Below are 16,947 nucleotides of genomic sequence, written 5' to 3' on the forward strand. Positions count from 1 at the left end.
TGTGCAAAGAGCTGGGTGGATATACAGTCCTGAAAAAGATAGTCACGGTTCCTGTCTTCACCAAGTTTGTGTCCACTTAAAGAAAGACGCACAACATGAGAGTTTTGAGTTGCAGTTTTATTCTGGGACCTTACTGAGGACTATAGCCTGAGAAGAGTTCCTCATACAGGGCTGAGAAACTGCTCCAAAGAGGAAGGGGGAGAAGTCAGTATAAATAGTTTGGGATAGAGAACACATGCGGTCAAGCATATATCTCAACAACAGGTCACTGCCAGTTGTGCTGGACAGTATCTCAGTAAATTATTTTAGTGCCTTTGTAAGCTTGAAAAGGTACAAGAGTCCATAAAAATTTTATTAAAATGTTAATATATATATATAACATGTATATATATATATATATATATATATACATGTTATATTTGCCTGGAGAATCTCATGGACGGAGAAGCCTGGTGGGCTACAGTCCACAGGGTCACAAAGAATTGGACGTGACTGAAGCAACTTAGCACATATACACATGTGCACGTGTGCGTGCGCACGAGCACACACACACACACACACACACATATAAATATTTTAACTTTCTACAGTCTTGTTTCCAAAGCTCAGAGTGCCTCATTCTGTTCTTCAGCCTGAATTCCTCTCAGGGCGCACTGCTGGTCACTGACTGCAGGGGCTAATGATTTTATCTTTGTAGAAATAGAGAGTGGGCAACGTTCTTTGTTTTACACTACACAATCTAGTGGGAGAGCCATAGAGTAAACCCACAAAAACACAAATGAATACACAATCGCCTAAGTGTACTGAAGACAAAGAGGATCTTCCCTGGTAGCTCAGTGATAAAGAATCTGCCTGCAATGCAGGAGATGCAGGAGACATGGCTTCGATCTCTGGGTCAAGAAGATCCCCTATAGGAGAGCATGGCAACTGACTCCAGTAGTCTTGCCTGGAGAATCCCATGGACAGAGGAGCCTAGCAGGCCACAATCCATAGGGTTACAAAGAGTCAGACATGACTGAAGCGACTGAGTAAGCATGCACACACTAAAGACAAGGAGCTAAGGATTAATATAAAAATAATAATACCAGGATAAGGAGATTATGCTGGTGTCATGAATGACCCATGTGAGGAGACACAACATCTGGAATTAAAGAAAGATGAGAAGTTAGTCAGGCACAAAAATGAGAAGAAGACTTTGAAAGTAGGTTATGAGTCAGGAGCTTGGGTCAAGAGGAACTGAAAGAGTGGTTCCAACAGCAGGGGAAATGCTGATGAGAACAGATCATTCTAGGCCACGTTAAAAGAAGCTGAATTTATCCTAAAGTCAATGAAGGGTTTGAAGCAGGGCTGGGGAAGAAGTTACAAAGGCCTAAGAACATTTCAAACAGTTATTCAATTCAATGCAGTATGAATTGAAGGTTGAAAGACTGAAAACTGAAAGAACAATTAGAAGTAGCTCCAGGCAGGAAATGATGGTGCCCCAGACCAGGCTGGTGGTTCTGGAGACAGAGCATTCCTGCAAGAATGGGGAAGCTGGGCTGGGCAGGGCCCACTCTGCACTGACATATCTCTCTACCTGGAAATTCGTTCTAAAATTTCCACAATCCCAGGGGCCCAAATATGCATGATTTTAATCTATGAATTTGTTCTTTCTCAAAAACCTCTCACACAAAAATATTCCTTTTATGCAAAAAGTAAAGACATCAAAGTTGAGTGAACCTCAAGTTGGCAACTCAAAAGCTTGAGTTCTTTTGTGATTCAGACACCAGGAGATTGATGCCACTTGGGTGAGTCATGGAACCCCCCTGGGCCCCAGTTTCATCGTCTCTAAAAATGGAAATCATCATATAACCTATCTCCTTGGGGTGCTAGGCAAGGAATAGCTGAAGAAAGTCTTGGAATCCAATTTATAATCCATGAAGACTGTCTTACAGAAATGGCACAGCCAATGTCATAAAACAACTCCGTGACTCACACATAAGAGAGGCTCAAAGTCCCAGAGCAGGACACTGATGTGCGACGGTGTTGCTCAAAGAATGGAGCAAAGAGTCATCTAAAATGCTTTAAGTGGGTTTACTTTGATTTCAAAACATATTTTAAGAGCAGAATCCCACATTACTAATGTTCTAGCTTAGTGTTTCTCAAACTTTGATGTACATACAAATCACCTGGAGATCTTGTCAGAAGATTCAGTCCGTCTAGGAGGGAAGGGGGCTGGAGAGTCTGTTAGAACTTTCTAACCAGGTCTCAGGGGACGCTGACACTGCTGGGCCACACCACATCTGGAGCAGCAAGACTGTGGCCTATCCTGACTACTTATATATTAAATGCTGCTTCTCTGTCTTCGTTTCCAAGTTTCCGTGCATTTCTCTGGTTTCAGCTCTAGGGAATTTGTAATGTGGGTCTTCTGTTGTGGTTCTGCAGAGGGCAGTAGGCAATGTGTCCCATGCCTATTTAGAGTCTGTTTCCACGTCTTGTTGGGTGGCAGCTTGTATTTGATCACATTTTTAAAAGTTATCTCACTGGAGTCCAGCTGTTAAATACAGCTTATTTACCATAGAAAATGAAAATGTTTGTTGCTCAGTCATGTACAACGTTTTGCAAGTCCCACAGGCTATAGCCTCTGTCCATGGAATTCTCCAGGCAGGAATATTGGAGTAGGTTGCCATTCCTTTCTTCAGGGGATCTTCCCAACCCAAAGATTGAACCTGGGTCTCCCACATTTCAGGCAGATTCTTTACCATCTGAGCCACCAGGGAAGCCCCATTTACCCTAGAAGCAAATGGTTTTCCTAGAACTTGAAGCAGTTGAGTCATTATCAAAAAGACTTTGTCCACCCTTTCTGAGATTTTAAATAAGTTTCTTTTCATCTTGAGTCAGGAACATGAATGTATGATCTCAGCCCTTATAAGCATGCCATTCCATTGGAATGTCTGAGCCCAGAACATGGTGAGATGAACAAGAACAGCCTGCCTCCCTACACTGTCACTGCCCTAGAACTCACTTCACAAGTATCTGCTGAGCCTGACCAGATGCCTGACATTGTTTCCAGTACTGGCTTTTCAGGGTCTAGGGTTACCATGATCTCAATTCCAGGCTGACCAGACATTTAACCATGGTTCCACTGATTAATACATTTGTCAAGTGCCTGACAGCACAGTTTCCAAGCAGCATAAATCAGGCTTCCTGGAGACAGGCATTAAGCACAGGGTGGGGAGAGATTTACAGGTATTTCAGCTTCCCTCTCTGCCTTCAGACCTTGAAATCTGCTGTAGGACAACAAAACACACTTGCTAATAGGAAAGAATAAGACCAGATAGCACAGTTCATTCCACAGATATTTCTAGAGCACCCATTGTGTGCAGTTGCTGGGCTTGAATTAGAGACATCACAGCGATACAGTTCAGACAGCCATTTCACCTACTAGGGGAAACAGAACAGTTAGCAGGAAGCAGGAGACACAGGTTCCATCCCTGGGTTGGTAAGATCCCCTGGAAGAAGGCATGGCAACCCACTCCAGTATTCTTGGCTGGAAAATCCCATGGGCAGAGGAGCTTGGTGGATAGGGTCACAAAGAGTAGGACATGACTGAAGCCACCGAGTCTGCACTTACACACGCATAAGCATGCAAAAGAGTTTGCTCAGGCATTCCAGTAAGAACAGCAGGCATAAAGACGTGGAGAGTGAAAGAGCATGGCCCACTCTTTCAGAGTCATTTCAGGAGGACTTGGGTTTAGGTTGCACAGGACAAGTGACAGGAGAGGAGATTTGAGAAGGTTAGTAGACACATCTCATTTGTACATCTCCCTCACAGCTTGATACAGCCACGTAACTAAGCTCCTGCTAATAAGATGTGAGTGAAGCAGTGTGTATGTGTGCAAACTCTAACTCCTGCATTTAAAGAAGGAAAATGCATTCCTCCCTACCCACTGGCTAGAATGTGATAGTGATAAATTTTGATCCATGATTAGGCCAACAGCCTAGGGATCATCTGGGGCTTCCCTGGTGGCTCAGAGGTTAAAGTGTGCCTGGAATGCGAGAGACCCGGTTCAATCCCTGGGTCAGGAAGATCCCATGGAGAAGGAAATGGCAACCCACTCCAGTACTCTTGCCTGGAGAATCCCATGGAGGGAGGAGCCTGGTGGGCTACAGTCCATGAGGTCGCAAAGAGTCGGACACAACTGAATGACTTCACTTTCACTTTCTAGGGATCATAGAATAACAAGTCAGATACAGTTTAGGCCCTCAACATTGGAAAGCCACTGAATCTGCTCCTGACTGTTTATTCCCCATTTGATATGTGAACAAGAAGTAATTCTTTAGCTTGCTTACTCCATTGCACATTTGGGATCTCTGTTATAGGAGGAACTGGAAAAATGCACTCAGAATCCCATGGCAGTCTCAACAGTCTAAAGCTGAGGTTATACCAAGTGGGAGAAAATAGTTGCAAATAACGTGACCGCCCAGGGCTTAATTCCCAAAATATACAAACAGCTCATACAAGTCAATAACAAAAAACCCCAGATCCCTTCTGAAAAATGGGCAGAAGACCTAAATAGATATTTCTCCAATGAAGACATACAGAAGGCTAATAGGCATGTGAATGAATGTTCATCATCACTAATTATTAGAGAAATGCAAATCAAAACTACAATAGGTACCACCTCACACTGGTCAGTATGGTCATCATTAAAAAATCTACAAATAACAAATGCTGGCAAGAGTATGGAGAAAGGGGAGCTCCCCTACACTGTTGATGGGAATGTAAATTGGTACAGCCACTATGGAGAACAATATGGAGGTTCCTAAAAAACTAAGAATATAATTGGCGTATTATGTAGCAATCCCACTTATGGGAGTTTACCCAGACAAAATTATAATTTGCAAAGGTACACCCACCCTTTGTTCATTAGCAACACTATTTACAATAGGCAAGACATGGAAACAACCTAAATGTACATTGATGTATGAACAAATAAAGAAAATGTGGTGTACATATATATATATACACACACACATATATGTGTATACATAGAAACACTGGTCAGCAATAAAAAGAATGGAATAATGCCATTTGCAGCAACATGGATTGACCTAGAGTTTATCACTCTAAGCAAAGAAAGTCAGAAATAGAAAAATACCATATGATATCACTTACATGTGGGATCTAAAATATGACACAAAGGAGCTTATCAATGAAACAGAAACACCATATGATAACACTTTTATGTGGAATCTAAAATATTACATAAATGAACTTATCTATGAAACAGAAACAGACTCATAGACATAGAGAATAGATATGTGGTTGCAAGGTGGTGGGGGAGGAAAGGACTGAGAGTTTGCAAATAGCATATCAGATCAGATCAGATCAGTCGCTCAGTCATGTCCGACTCTTTGCGACCCCATGAATCGCAGCACGCCAGGCCTCCCTGTCCATCACCAACTCCTGGAGTTCACTCAGACTCACATCCATCGAGTTGGTGATGCCATCCAGCCATCTCATCCTCTGTCGTCCCCTTCTCCTCCTGCCCCCAATCCCTCCCAGCATCAGAGTCTTTTCCAATGAGTCAACTCTTCGCATGAGGTGGCCAAAGTACTGGAGTTTCAGCTTTAGCATCATTCCTTCCAAAGAAATCCCAGGGCTGATCTCCTTCAGAATGGACTGGTTGGATCTCCTTGCAGTCCAAGGGACTCTCAAGAGTCTTCTCCAACACGACACTTCAAAAGCATCAATTCTTCGGCGCTCAGCCTTCTTCACAGTCCAACTCTCACATCCATACATGACCACAGGAAAAACCATAGCCTTGACTAGACGAACCTTTGTTGGCAAAGTAATGTCTCTGCTTTTGAATATGCTATCTAGGTTGGTCATAACCTTCCATCCAAGGAGTAAGCGTCTTTTAATTTCATGGCTGCAGTCACCATCTGCAGTGATTCTGGAGCCCAAAAATATAAAGTCTGACACTGTTTCCCCAGCTATTTCCCATGAAGTGATGGGACCAGATGCCATGATCTTCATTTTCTGAATGTTGACCTTTAAGCCAACTTTTTCACTTTCCACTTTCATACAAACTATTATTTATAGGATTTTAGGCATTACTTTACTAGCATGTGAGATGAGTGCAATTGTGCAGTAGTTTGAGCATTCTTTGGCATTGCCTTTCTTTGGGATTGGAATGAAAACTGACCTTTTCCAGTCCTGTGGCCACTGCTGAGTTTTCCAAATTTTCTGGCATATTGAGGGCAGCACTTTCACAGCAACATCTTTTAGGATTTGGAATAGCTCAACTGGAATTCTATCACCTCCACTAGCTTTGTTCGTAGTGATGCTTTCTAAGGCCCACTTGACTTCACATTCCAGGATGTCTGGCTCTAGGTCAGTGATCACACCATCATGATTATCTGGGTCATGAAGATCTTTTTGTACAGTTCTTCTGTGTATTCTTGCCATCTCTTCTTAATATCTTCTGCTTCTGTTAGGTCCATACCATTTCTGTCCTTTATCGAGCCCATCTTTGCATGAAATGTTCCTTTGGTATCTCTGATTTTCTTGAAGAGATCCCTAGTCTTTCCCATTCTGTTGTTTTCCTCTATTTCTTTGCATTGATCACTGAAGAAGGCTTTCTTATCTCTTCTTGCTATTCTTTGGAACTCTGCATTCAGATGGGAATATCTTTCCTTTTCTCCTTTGCTTTTCACTTCTCTTCTTTTCACAGCTATTTGTAAGGCCTCCCCAGACAGCCATTTTGCTTTTTTGCATTTCTTTTCCATGGGGATGGTCTTGATCCCTGTCTCCTATACAATGTCATGAACCTCATTCCATAGCTCATCAGGCACTCTATCTATCAGATCTAGGCCCTTAAATCTATTTCTCACTTCCATTGTATAATCATAAGGGATTTGATTTAGGTCATACCTGAGTGGTCTAGTGGTTTTCCCCACTTTCTTCAATTTAAGTCTGAATTTGGCAATAAGGAGTTCATGGTCTGAGCCACAGTCAGCTCCTGGTCTTGTTTTTGCTGACTATATAGAGCTTCTCCATCTTTGGCTGCAAAGAATATAATCAATCTGATTTCGGTGTTGACCATTGGGTGATGTCCATGTATAGAGTCTTCTCTTGTGTTGTTGGAAGAGGGTGTTTGTTATGACCAGTGCATTTTCTTGGCAAAACTCTATTAGTCTTTGCCCTGCTTCATTCCATATTCCAAGGCCAAATTTGCCTGTTACTCCAGGTGTTTCTTGACTTCCCACTTTTGCATTCCAGTCTCCTATAATGAAAAGGACATCTTTTTTGGGTGTTAGTTCTAAAAGGTCTTGTAGGTCTTCATAGAACCGTTCAACTTCAGCTTTTTCAGCATTACTGAAAAAGCAATTGCACTCATCTCACACGCTAGTAAAGTAATGCTTAAAATTCTCCAAGCCAGGCTTCAGCAATATGTGAACCGTGAACTTCCAGATGTTCCAGCTGGTTTTAGAAAAGGCAGAGGAACCAGCGAACAAATTGCCAACATCCACTGGATCATGGAAAAGGCAAGAGAGTTCCAGAAAAACATCTATTTCTGCTTTATTGACTATGCCAAAGCCTTTGACTGTGTGGATCACAAGAAACTGTGGAAAATTCTGAAAGAGATGGGAATACCAGACCACCTGATCTGCCTCTTGAGAAATTTGTATGCAGGTCAGGAAGCAATAGTTAGAACTGGACATGGAACAACAGACTTGTTCCAAATAGGAAAAAGAGTCAGTCAAGGCTGTATATTGTCACCCTGCGTCAGACTTTATTTTTCTGTGCTCCAAAATCACTACAGATGGTGACTGCAGCCATGAAATTAAAAGACACTTACTCCTTGGAAGGAAAGTTATGACCAACCTAGATAGCATATTCAAAAGCAGAGACATTCTTTGCCAACAAAGGTTCATCTGTAGCCTACCAGGCTTCTCCGTCCATGGGATTTTCCAGGCAAGAGTACTGGAGTGGGGTGCCATTGCCTTCTCTGCCGGCCCCATTACTTTATGGCAAATAGAAGGGGAAAAACTGGAAGTAGTGACAGATTTCCTCTTCTTGGGCTCTAAAATCATTGTGGACGGTGACTGCAGCCATGAAATCAGAAGACCATTGTTTCTCAGCAGGAAAACTACAACAAATCCAGGCAGTGTGTTGAAAAGCAGAGACATTGCTCTGCTGACAAAGGTCCATGTAGTCAAGGCTATAGTCTTCCAGGTGGTCACATGCAGTGTGAGAGCTGGACTGTAAAGAAGGCAGAGCACCAAAGAATCGGTGCCTTCCAACTGTGGTGCTGGAGAAGACTCCAGAGAGTCCCTTGGACAGCAAGGAGAACAGACCAGTTAATCTTAAGGGAAATCAACCCTGAATACTCATTGGAAGGACTGATGCTAAAGCTGAAGCTCCAGTATTTTGGTCACCTGATGCAAACATTGGAAAACTCCTTAATGCTGGGGAAAGCTGAGAGCAGGAATAGAAGAGAGAGACAGAGGAGGAGATGGTTGGATGGCATCACTGATTCAATGGACATGAGTTTGAGTAAACTCAAGGAGATAGTAAAGGACAGGATAGCCTGATGTGCTTCAGTCCATGGTGTCACAAGGAGTCAGACATGACTATATGACTGAACAACAACAATTTCAGAGAGTAATGAGTGAGAGGATTGTCTCACATTTTGGGAGGAGTGGGGATTTTCAAGAATTGGGCCACTGCCCATAGTTTGGCTTTGATGATTGACCTCCAAACTGTCATAGTGTGTGGGTGTGTCATTTAACTTGCTGATATGTTATGATGAGCATCTACTGAGGCTCCAGGTCTAGTGGAAGTTGACACAGCCATCTTGGACTTATTTTGTTGTTGCTGTTATTCAGTCATTCAGTTGCTCAGTTGTGTCTGATTCTTTGCAACCCTATGGACTGCAGATGCCAGGCTTCCCTGTCCTTGTCTCTCTCCCAGACATTGCTCAAACTCATGTCCATTGAGGCGATGATACCATCCAACCATCTCATTCTCTGTCATCCCCTTCTCCTCCTGCCCTCAGTCTTTCCTAGCATCAGGGACTTTTCCAATGAGTTGGTTCTTCAAATCAGGTGGCCAAAGTATTGGAGCTTCAGCATCAGTCCTTCCAATGAACACCCAGGACTGATCTCCTTTAGGATGGACTGGTTGGATCTCCTTGCAGTCCAAGGGACTCTCAAGAGTCTTCTCCAACACCACAGTTCAAAAGCATCAATTCTTCGGTGCTCAGCTTTCTCTATAGTCCAACTTTCACATCCATAATGACTACTGGAAAAATCATAACTTTGACTAGACAGATCCTTGTCAGCAAAATGGTGCCTCTGCTTTCTAATATGCTGTTTGGATTTATCATAGCTTTCCTTCCAAGAAGCAAATGTCTTTTAATTTCATGGCTGCAATCACTATCTGCAGTGATTTTGGAGCCCAAGAAAATAAAGGACTTATTTGGTTCTAATCAGTTTGTGTCTTGTCCTCAGGCTATGTCATTCTTTTAAAGTTTGTGCCCTGTCCTCTATATGCCTGTTTCAAAGTGACTTAAAGCTAACTACATTAAGAATAAGTGCTCAGTCCTGTCCAACTCTTTATGACCCTACGGACTGTAGCCTGTCAGGCTCCTCTGTCTTTGGGATTTTCCAGGCAAGAATACTGGAGTGGATTGCCTTTTCCTCCTCCAGGGGGTCTTCCTAACCTAGGGATTGAACCCACATCTCCTATGTCTCCTGCATTGGCAGACAGATTCTTTACCACTGAGTCACCTGGGACTTCCCTGGTGGCTCAGACGGTAAAGTGTCTGTCTAGGATGCAGGAGATCCTTGTTGGATCCCTGGGTTGGGAATATCCCTTGGAGAAGGAAATGGCAATCCACTCCAGTACAATTGCCTGGAAAATCCCATGGACAGAGGAGCCTGGTAGGCTACAGTCCATGGGGTCGCAAAGAGTCGGACACAACTGAGCGACTTCACGTTCACCTGGGAAGCAAATATTGGTCAAAGAAATGAAACAAAAATAAAAAATAAGCACTGGAAACTCCAAGAATATGTGATAAAGGGTATTTAACCTAAATGAATCAAAGGCTATCTTGAATACAAGAAGTTGAAAACATGAAGAATATGCTTGCAATGCAGGGGACCCGGGTTCAATACCTGCATTGGAAGGATCCCCTGGAGAAGGAAATGGCAATCCACTCCAATATTCTTGCCTGGAAAATCCCATGGACAGAGGAGCCTGGTGGGCTACAGTCCATGGGGTCGCAAGAGTCAGACACCTTAGCGACTAGACCACCACCACCAGAGGAGAAAAAAGATGTAATGGGTAGAAAGGTGAGCCCACATCCCCAGTTCTTTAGTCCTGCAAGTGAAATGGGAATCCAAGTTCTTATTCACGGACCCCAAGAATGGAATCGATGAACACGCAAACACTCACAGTAGCAAGAGAACAGGATATATTAGAGAGGAAAGTACAAAGCTCTCAGCAAAGACACAGAGAGTGAGTAAAGAGTCCCCCCAAAGGCAGGGATTACAGCAGTTTTATATCTTTACCATTATTAATCTGTACATTTTTGGTTGGTTCCTGTTCTTAAATCACTATTTCTAACCAGTCAGTTTAAAGATCAAGATACTTAACATCTTTATGGCTTCTCTTGATCCTCAGATTAAGTCACCACCCTTTTTCATGCCCCCTGGCCATTTTACACTGGACCAGATGTATGGGCTTAAGATTAATGATCATCAGTTATTGTTTTTTTTTTCCTTCAAGCATATGGAAGAGAAGCTGATTACTGCCCTTCCCTGGATCTGCGTGCTAATAACTTATCAGACCAAAGACTGCTGCTGCTGCTAAGTCGCTTCAGTCGTGTCCGACTCTGTGCGACCCAAGAGACGGCAGCCCACTAGGCTCCTCTGTCCCTGGGATTCTCCAGGCAAGAACACTGGAGTGGGTTGCCATTTCCTTCTCCAATGCATGAAAGTGAAAAGGGAAAGTGAAGTCGCTCAGTCATGTCCAACTCTTAGCGACCCCATGGACTGCAGCCTACCAGGCTCCTCCGTCCATGGGATTTTCCAGGCAAGAGTACTGGAGTGGGGTGCCATTGCCTTCTCCGCAGTCCAAAGACACATTACAGGAATTCAAGATACAGGATATAGTTTTTGGATAATGGAGCGAGATGTTTACTGAAAAAAAGATGGAGATCTCAGAGTTCTACACTGACTGCCTAGCAATTTCTACCTCATAAGAAGAAATGAGATAACAAGCACTTAAATAAATAAAATTAAAAGCATAGACTACAAGCAGATAAATGAATGCAGTGTTGTGATCTCATCAGCAAGCTAAATGACACACTCATAGGCACCACGATAGTTCCAAGGCCAACCATCAAAGACCAAAAAGTGGGCAGTGACCCAATTCTTGGAAATCTCCATCCCTTCTCCAAACAGTTGGAATAAACCTCTCACTCATTAGTCTATGATATTACCCAGCCCATGAAAACTAATCACTCACATATCTTGGGACCTCTCACCTTCTGAGATGGCTCACACTCTGTGGGGTGTATTTCTCCCATGGCCACTCTCAAAGTCTGTGACAAGTCACATTCTGTCTATGGAACATGTATCTCTCCAAATAAGCCTGCTTTCACTTTACTATGGTTTGCTCTTGAACTTTTTGTGTGTGAAGCCAAGTATCCACAACTGGCAGCCTATTTCAGAGACTTGCCTGAGACCTAGGATGTGACCATCTTCTCTCATTGTATCCTTCTTAATGAAACAAACTAAAAACAGGAGCTGCATCTGAAGTTATCAAGGTTACTATGAGGAATCACAGGAGCACCTAAGAAGAACTAAAGAAATTTTGATAAAGGAGAAAGAGAATGAAAAGGCTGAGTTAAAACTCAACATTCAAAAAATGAAGATCATGGCGTCTGGTCCCATCATTTCATGGCAAATAGATGGGGGGAAAAAAAGGAAACAGTGACTTTATTTTCTTGCTCCAAAATCACTGCAGGCGGTGACTGCAGCCATGAAATTTAAAAATGCTTCCTCCTTTAAAGAAAAGCCATGACAAACCTAGACAGCGTATTAAAAAGCAGAGACATTACTTTTGCAAAGGTCTGTCTAGTCAAAGCTATGGTTTGTCCAGTCAGATCAGACCAGATCAGTCGCTCAGTCGTGTCCAACTCTTTGCGACCCCATGAATCGTAGCACGCCAGGCCTCCCTGTCCAACACCAACTCCCGGAGTTCACTGAGACTCACGTCCATCAAGTTGGTGATGCCATCCAGCCATCTCATCCTCTGTTGTCCCCTTCTCCTCCTGCCCCCAATCCCTCCCAGCATCAGAGTCTTTTCCAATGAGTCAACTCTTTGCATGTTGTGGCCAAAGGACTGGATTTTCAGCTTTAGCATCATTCCTTCCAAAGAAATCCCAGGGCTGATCTCCTTCAGAATGGACTGGTTGGATCTCCTTGCAGTCCAAGGGACTTTCAAGAGTCTCCTCCAACACCACATTTCAAAAGCATCAGTTCTTCGGCCCGTAGTCATGTACAGATGTGAGAGTTCAACCATAAGGAAGGCTGAGCATGGAAGAATTGATGCTTTTGAACTGAGACCCTGATGTTGGGAAAGATTGAAGGCGGGAGAAGGGGACAACAGAGGATGAGATTGTTGGATGGCATCACCGACTCAGTGGACATGAGTTTGAGCAAACTCTGGGAGATAGAGAAGGACAGAGAAGTCTGGTGCACTGTAGTCCATGAGGTCACAGAGAGTCAGACATGACTGAGTGAATGAATAACAATGAGGAAGCAACCAGAAAAATCCACCAGATAGAATTTTCAACAGTGCTTCAGTGTTTCAATGACTGGGGGAATGAGAAGCTGTACTAGTTTAGCAGATGGAGAGAATTCTGTGCCCTTTATTTTGATCCTAGTTGAAAAAACTAATTGTAAGAGGGCAGGAAATTTGGAATATGGACTGTGTATTCAATATTAGAGAATATGAAATTATTAACTGGGACAAAAATGTTGGATTTTTTAAAAGAAAACACCCATATATTTTTAGAGACAGATACTGAAGTTTTTAAGGGTGAAATGGCATGATGTCTGGAATTTACTTTCATGCATTGGAGAAGGAAACGGCAACCCACTCCAGTGTTCTTGCTTGGTGAATCCCAGGGACGGGGAAGCCTGGAGGGCTGTTGGGGGTTGCACAGAGTCAGACACGACTGAAGCGACTTAGCAGCAGCAGCAGCATTTTAGAAAAAAGAGCAGAAATAGATGAGAAAAATGAAGAATATATTTGTTCTGAATCTGGCTAATAGATATGAGTGTTTATTCTTTTTTATGCTTGAAAGTGCTCCAAGTCATTAAGGAAAACCACTGAACTCTCCCAACAGAAACACAGGTTATCACTGAATCAAACTTGAGTTTGCTTACCCAAATGAGCAAAGTCAATCTATTGACATAGGGTTGTGGTAAAGTAAAGTACAACATTTATTTGCAGGATGCCAAGCAGGAGAATGGGCAACTAATGCTTAGAGGACCTGAACTCCTCAATGGCTTTCAGGCAAGAGTTTTTAAAAACTAAAATTAAGAGTAAGGGTATTAAGCACATGATTAGCTCATGGATTCTTCTGATTGGTTGGGTGTTAAGCAACAAAGTGATATCTAGCATCTTGATCATCATTCTTCTGGCTCCAACTTGTTTGGGTCACCTTGGCTGAGGTCATCAGGTTTCATCATGTGGTATTGGCTCTGTAAAACAACTCAAAGACATGTTGCATCAGATTGTTATCTATATGCCTTGAGGAAGAACTAGGAGTCTTGTTGACTCTGTTTTATGGTTAAATTTTTTTAGCTTGATTGCTTTTCCTTTATTTCTACATTTACTCATTTCTGTAATCATCAACTCCTTGAGTCGATTCTTTAGAACTCTGGGAAGACTTAAAAATCTCAAGTTTTTTCTACAGACAAGAAGTAGGGACAAGAGAGGATTGTACCCAGGAAGATCCTACAGGGTTCTGTTCAGTTTCAGGTCCCTCTGCTCTTTGATATTCCTCCATCCAGAGGGGAACAGGGGTGACAACCACTCTGGCTACTTCCTGCTGAACAAGGGCGACGTTGGTTCTCTAGGATTAGAGGAGCAAAAGTCTTGGGCCTTCTTCTCAAAGAATTCTCGAGTCCCAGGCCTAGTGTCAGCATTTTGCACCATGAAAACACGATCTCTCTCTTTGACCACTTTGTCATACCATCTGAACAAATATTTGAAAATTAATAAACCTATTACAAAGAGGATGATGATCAATGGAATTTTGTAACAGTACTCAAAAGAGTCCCCCTATTCCAGGTGGCAACCAGGAAAATAAGTTTGGTGTGTATCTTCTTTATGTACATCCTATAACTAGGTAGCCTTTTGAATTATTCTGTTTATTCAGATTTCAACTTCTCCAGAGATATTGATGTATGCACAGCATGTGGTATGAGCCACTGCACATACTTTTCCTTGTTTTGCCAATAGGAAATCACAGGCTATTCTATTATCTAGGGCCACATGAGTTCAAAGATATTTGTTGGGCTGCAATACTTTAAGCTGTGTCCTCAGCAATTTGGCAGATTTCCCAATTGTGGTAGCTAGATTATGAATCATATCTCTATTGATATAAACTCTGGCAGTTGGTGTGAGGTTGCCAAAAATACTTTGTCCTATATTGTCCTAATACCCTGATGATATCTCTCTTCTAAGACGCATGTTTGAGTTAGAGAGGGAAGTAATGCTCTTAAGGCTGTGCACAGAAAAAGGGATCCTCAAATGTCCCAGTAGGCATGACCCTTCCATTTGCCAGCTGTCTAAACAGCGATGTGCCCATCCCCATGTAGGTGAGTCACTCCCTGCACCACAGACAAAGATATATCCTGGAGTGGAGCAAGTTATACCTCCCGGGGTGGTGTCATCGATTCTTTCATTTTGGGGGAGTTCAGAGATTATGTTATCAAGTCAGGGGTGAGAGCCACTGCAAGCCTTCCACAGTCCATTTACATGATACCCAACTTGTTTGGCTCTCTGACACAAATTAGTGTCATTTTTAGACTTTACACATTTGTTAATTGTACATTTCAGGGGATTTTGTTCATCACATTTTTTCAGATTAAATTTGAGGGACCGAGGGGGACCAATAGTAACTTTTCCTCCGATGGAAATTACCTCAGACAGGTTGAATCAAGGGACTGGAATATTGTGACGTCCCTTGGTTAGCTGAACTTGCCATGTGACACTTGAAGGAGGATGATTATAGAAGGTAATGGGACTCGGAACAGTATCAAAATCCGTTACAGGAACCACCGATGGGATATATTGTTCATGGATGGTTTGAGATTTCAAATGACACTTCACACAATCATTTAAATTCCTACCTCTTGCTATGTTCTGAGATAACCTAACTTCCTTCCAGGAAGTGGCAGACACCAGTGGAATGAGACAGTAAAGAGAAGCAAGAGCCATCATTATAGTTGGGGCCAACAGCTTGTATGGAAAAACAGCACTGGTGCTCAACTTTGGTACTAACCCTATTATCACAAGGCTTAAACTAAAATAAAGGAAGGTTTAGGTATCTCCTATTATCAATATCATAACAAATTACAGATTTGCTTGACTATGATATAATCACAGGCAAAATGATTAGATAAAGTGGTAAACAAAAGGATAAAAGCAAGTAATAAACCAGAAAAATGCTCCAGTCAATTATAAATGTTGTAATGGATGGCCACTAGTCATTCACTAGTTACCTAAGATACTTTCTCTGTTTTTAACTGAAGCCCTAGTCCAGACTTGCAGCAAGGAGTACTGGCTTCAGTCAGCTTTTTTGTTGTCTTTTCTGTAACTTCTGAGGGCTATGAATTTGTTGCTGGGTCAGAAGCCAGTTTCACCCGTATGCAATGGATCCATGGTTTGATTCCTGTCAATTTAACAGAAGAGTGAGTTAGTAGTAGAACCTAAGTCCTCACCCACCAGGGCTGAATTTGGCTGGAGGGGGACATTTGTGGGAAACATCACTTTACTAGTAGCAAATTTTAGGAATAGCATTTAAAACTAACCTCAGCATACGCACATATCTTACAGTGTCTAGTTCTTTAAACTTTTGATCACATGTCTGATCATATAACTGCTCAGAATAGAGCATACAGTGTTTCATAAGGACTCAGTTGGAGTGTACTTCTAGGACCCACTCTAATTCTAAGCAATGCAAGCAGTAACACTCTTTCCCAGGTTAAGTTAATTCTTGACAGATTTTAGCTATCTTCCTTTTTAAAGTATGTTTCTAGTTGATCGTAGCCTCCAAAATACATGCAAATTCCATTTGTTCCACATTCTTCAGATACCTACTGATTCACATTAGCAATTAAGCCGAGAGTGCCAGACTGCGACGGCACAGGAACCGCTGAGAGGAGCTACCCCGCGTCCGAGGTCATGGGGGAGCGGCCGAAAGGAGATACCCCACGCCCTTAAGCCCAAGGCCAGGGGCAGCGGCCGGGAGGAGCAACCCCACACCGTGGCTGCGCGGGCACAGGAGGGCCTAGAGGAGCTGGGCGGCGGTGAGGAGATACCCCTTGTCCAAGGTAAGGAGCATTGGGCTGTGCTTTGCTGGAGCAGCCGTGAAGAGATACCCCACGCCCAAGGTAAGAGAAACCCAAGTATGACGGTAGGTGTTGCAAGAGGGCATCAGAGGGCAAACACACTGAAACCATACTCACAGAAAACTAGTCAATCTAATCACACTAGGACCACAGCCTTGTCTAACTCAATGAAACTAAGCCATGCCCGTGGAGCCACCCAAGATGGGCGGGTCATGGTGGAGAGATCTGAAAGAATGTGGTCCACTGGAGAAGGGAATGGCAAACCACTTCAGTATTCTTGCCTTGAGAACCCCATGAACAGTA

At 42.9% G+C, this 16,947-nt stretch overlaps 1 long non-coding RNA gene across 1 annotated transcript; it reads right to left on the reverse strand.

Moving 5' to 3' along the window:
* Positions 1 to 13,482: 13,482 nt before the first annotated feature.
* On the reverse strand, positions 13,483 to 16,588 carry LOC133244498 (uncharacterized). Its single transcript, XR_009735419.1, has 2 exons — positions 15,796 to 16,588; positions 13,483 to 13,767 (listed from the first exon to the last, which is right to left on the reverse strand). It is a non-coding gene; the product is annotated as an uncharacterized LOC133244498 (long non-coding RNA).
* Between the last annotated feature and the right edge of the window lie 359 nt (positions 16,589 to 16,947).

This window comes from Bos javanicus, chromosome 3 (genome assembly GCF_032452875.1).
Source record: "Bos javanicus breed banteng chromosome 3, ARS-OSU_banteng_1.0, whole genome shotgun sequence".
Taxonomy (NCBI): domain Eukaryota; kingdom Metazoa; phylum Chordata; class Mammalia; order Artiodactyla; family Bovidae; genus Bos; species Bos javanicus.